Source organism: Oryza glaberrima, chromosome 11 (genome assembly GCF_000147395.1).
Source record: "Oryza glaberrima chromosome 11, OglaRS2, whole genome shotgun sequence".
NCBI lineage: Eukaryota > Viridiplantae > Streptophyta > Magnoliopsida > Poales > Poaceae > Oryza > Oryza glaberrima.
Genome location: NC_068336.1, coordinates 5,944,027 through 5,948,633, shown reverse-complemented (window position 1 = coordinate 5,948,633; position 4,607 = coordinate 5,944,027). Strand labels below are relative to the sequence as shown.

The 4,607-nt window shown below is 45.2% G+C and overlaps 1 pseudogene; it reads right to left on the bottom strand.

The window, feature by feature from the left end:
- Positions 1–2,590: 2,590 nt before the first annotated feature.
- Positions 2,591–3,178, bottom strand: LOC127754708 (dirigent protein 1-like; annotated as a pseudogene).
- Positions 3,179–4,607: the final 1,429 nt, after the last annotated feature.

Here is a 4,607-nt window from a genome sequence, read left to right as displayed (position 1 = left end):
GGCTTTTGTGATTTTCCAAAGAATTAATCTTCGAGTGGGCTAAGGCCCATTCATTAATTCCAACAATCCCCCACCAAATCTCAAAATCCCACTGAGATTTGCCTTTTCTAATGTACTGTTTATATACCAGCGGTTCGATGGAGACCGATTAAGGTTGAACATCCACTTAGAACTCCAAGCTACACTTACTTACAACTTGAACAATGGACTACGCCTTGAGTTGCAAGTCTTGTGCAAGCAAGTTTCACTCAAAGTCTTATCTGGTACTAGACCGTCTATAGACTACCCCTCGGGTGGAGCGTATAAGTCATACTCCTAGGTCTTTAGTAAGCTTCCTAGAAGATTCACCCAAAATCTTCATAGACTGCGACCAACAGTCAAGCTCACAAAGGTGAGTTCTTTCAAGAATGCTCTGCAGGACAACATCTTCGCTAATTAAAGCCAACAGAACTCATTAAGGCATAGCCAACCTGCCTTGCAGCTCACGAGAGTACATGCATCTTCACTTGGAGAGGGTATACATTGGTACTCTCCTCTAGTTTACTAATGATTTGTTCTTCCCAGGATCTAATTCACGGGATCTCCGATCACATAGACTGGGTTACCACCATAGTATAACTCACATAGGTCTCAAACCCATCTCCTTCGATGCATTGTCTATCACATTTCGTGATAGTCCCTTTGTGAAGGGATCTACCAGGTTTCTCGCTGTTTGGATGTAATCCAACGTTATAACTCCGGAGTTTCTTAATTTCCTGACAGACTTCAATCGTCTTTTCACATGTCTAGACGATTTCATATTATCCTTAGAACTATTCACTTTGACAATTACCGTTTGATTGTCACAGTTCATAAGGATAGCCGGCACCGGTTTTTCAACAATAGGCAGATCCATTAATAGATCACGCAGCCATTCTGCCTCAACAGTAGTAGTATCCAGTGCCGTTAGCTCTGCTTCCATGGTTGACCTCGTCAAAATGGTCTGTTTGCAAGACCTCCATGAAACAGCACCACCACCCAGTGTGAAGATATATCCACTAGTGGCTTTGATCTCATCCACATCAAAGATCCAGTTAGAATCACTATAACCCTCCAGTACCGCAGGATACCCAGTATAGTGAAGCCCCAATTCCACAGTACCTTTCAGATAGCGCATTACTCGCTCAAGCGCACGCCAGTGATCATCTCCTGGATTAGAGGTAAATCGGCTCAACTTGCTCACAGCAAAGGAGATATCAGGCCTAGTTGCACTAGCCAGGTACATCAACGAGCCAATGATTTGGGAGTATTCCAGTTAATTCCTAGCAATTCTCTTGTTCATGCGAAGCAACAAGCTAGGATCATAAGGTGTTAGAGAAGGCTTACTATCAATGTAGCCAAAGCGATTCAAAATCTTCTCCACATAATGGGACTGCAAGAGTGTAATCCCATTCTCACCTCTAATTAGCTTAATGTTTAAGATAACATCAGCTACTCCCAAATCCTTCATATCAAAATTTTGAAACAAGAATAATTTAACCTCATTTATCACCTCAAGGTTTGTCCCAAATATCAGTATGTCGTCAACATACAAGCACAAAATAACTCCCTCACCCCCACCATGGCGATAGTATACACATTTATCTGCCTCATTGACTGCAAAGCCTGCAGATGTCAATGTTTTGTCAAATTTCTCGTGCCATTGCTTAGGAGCTTGTTTCAAACCATACAAAGACTTCAACAATTTACACACTTTGCCTTCTTGACCTTCAACTACAAACCCATCAGGTTAATCCATATAGATCTCCTCATCCAGTTCTCCATTAAGAAAAGCTGTCTTAACGTCCATTTGATGAACGAGAAGACCATGTGAGGCTGCTAGGGAAAGTAGCACACGAATTGTGGTCAATCTAGCAACAGGTGAGTAAGTGTCAAAGAAATCTTCGCCTTCTTTCTGAGTATAGCCCTTAGCAACAAGCCGAGCCTTGTACTTTCCAATAGTACCGTCAGGCCTAAGCTTCTTCTTGAACACCCACTTGCACCCCACAGGTTTACACCCATAGGGTCGCTCTGTCACCTCCCAAGTCCCGTTAGCAATAATGGAATCCATTTCACTACGGACAGCCTCCTTCTAGTAGTCTGCATCAAGAGATGCATATGCTTCTGAAATTGACTTAGGAGTGTCATCCACGAGGTACACAGTGAAATCATCACCAAAAGACTTAGCCGTCCTTTGTCTCTTACTCCTTCGAGGAGCTTCACTGACATCCTCCTCAGAGACATGTTCATGTGTATGTTCAGTTTGTTCTGGTGGTGTGATTGAACTGGGAATTATTTCAGAGGGTTGGTTCGAACCACTATGTGTATCCTTCATTGGGAAAAAGCTCTCAAAGAAGGTAGCATCACGAGACTCCATAATTGTACCAACATGCATGTCCGGTACCTCGGATTTAACTATTAAAAATCTATAGGCAATGCTATGATGAGCATATCCCAGAAAGACACAGTCCACAGTCTTGGGTCCAAGTTTACGCACCTATAATGGTTTAAAGGTATCGGTTTTATGTGTTTTCAGCCTGCGGGAGAGGGTAAAACACTATAGATGCCGGTTTTAATTGTTCCAGCACCTATAATGCCGATCTCTATGAGCTTTTTTGTAGTAGTGGTTTTTCGTGACCATGTACCCACGCGCGAACCGGAACCGCCCCGTGCCACCGATCACCACCGACTCACGCTCACCGGCGCCCGTGTCGATGCGCCCCTTCGCCGTCACCGAGCTGCCGCGGTGCTCGCCGGCCTCCAACACCACGTGCAGGCTCACGTCCGTCACCATGCCGCCCTCTGACACCCGCACCGCGAACCCCTACGCCGTGCCCACGCGCGCACTGTTGGCGGATGGCCCCTCCGTCAGCGCGCTGTTTAGCACCACGATGTCGCCGAACTGCCGCCGCAGCGGCGAGGACGACGACGGCGATGATGTGGTGTCATTGTTGTTGCCATCGCCGTTGTCGAGCAAGGAACGGCCGGAGACGACGCGCATGGCGGTGGGAGCCGGGCCGGTGTAGGCGTCGTGCATGTAGAAGTGGAGGTGGGTGGTGGTGGTGGTGGTGGTGGTGGAGGCGCCGATATGGTGGCGGAGGAAGACGGCGACCGCGAGGATGAGGGAGGAGCTGAGGAGGAGGGAGCATAGGGAAGCCATGGCCTGGTCGAGCCTGCTGTGGGCTATGGCAGCTGCTTGCTTTGTTTGTGTTGTTGCAGCTGGCATGTATTTATGGATGTGACGAGACTGTGAGCGCTAGTATGTTATAAAAGTTAGTCGATATTGCGGAACGACTAACCTTCTCGATCGCTTCGATCATTTATCACCCAAAACATGTCAAACAATGATACAGGAATATACGATATTTGTTAACAAAGTTTAGCTGAAGTCCTATATCTTCGGGGCTTTGATTATGGGCGCTCCTTTCCAACCAATATAGCTCCTAGCTACTAGGTACGATTTCCGACAAACTCGCCTTTCACTCCGTTTATTCGCCACAGTTATATAATTTTTTTATCAAACATGTAGGACAATTGCGTATCATTGCATTACAGAAGAACCGGTGATTATATGTGCATCCTTGATAAAAAAAAACAAAACACGGCCACGACCTTACCTAACCATCTTCTAGTGCAACAACGATGAGGTAAGAAATGCCTTAAGCCTTTGGCCATGCCCAACAAAGCAACTCCTCACTAGTATACGATAAAGCTCCAGCAAGGTTAATTAGGATAAGCATCTTTAAATACACATCGATTATGATGCTTCCAAATTAACCAAGGTCCTAGAATGATCAGAGAGTTAAGGCCTTTTTTTCGAACTTAACCATCAACCAAACCATCCATCGTAGCTCACCAATCCCTCAAAAGAGGCTTCATTACATGAATTGTGTAAATGGTTGATCGATCGTCTCCCTAGTCTGATCACAATGAGTGCATTGGACAAGGTGTGTGACTTCAACTTGCAAGAAAGTCAGCTGTCCAGAACCTATTGTGTTTTGTGTACAACCAACCACATGAAAAAACTTCATTTGCAGGGCCTAGCGCATGTATTCCAAAATACGTTCCCATTGCGGCCTAAAAAAATTAGATCCAAAGAAAAGGCCCTCACACTACTGGAAAAACCATCTTTGGTCGGTCGACCAAATTCCACAATAGTTCCGGTTGTAATAAAAATCGGGACTAAAGAACATCTTTAGTCCCGGTTCAAAAGGTTAGAGCTACTTTTTAATTTTTAGTCCCGGTTAGTAACACCAACTGGGACTAAAGATCATTTTTAGTCCCGGTTCAAAAAACGACAGGTGGTGTCAGACCCCTCCTTTATCTTTAATCCTTGGTGTTACCAACCGGGACTAAAGATCTATTTATATACCAACCGGGATAAAAGAACGACATGATCCGGTTGGTGTTACCAACCGGGAGAAAAGAACGACATGCACAGAGAGGCATGGTGTCAGACCCCCTCTTTTATCCTTAGTCCCGTGTCACCAACTAGGACTAAAGATAAATTTCTAGTCCCGGTTGGTATTACCAACCGGGAAAAAAGATCGACAGGATCAGTTAATAAGTTCCGACCTTTATCTCCTCCT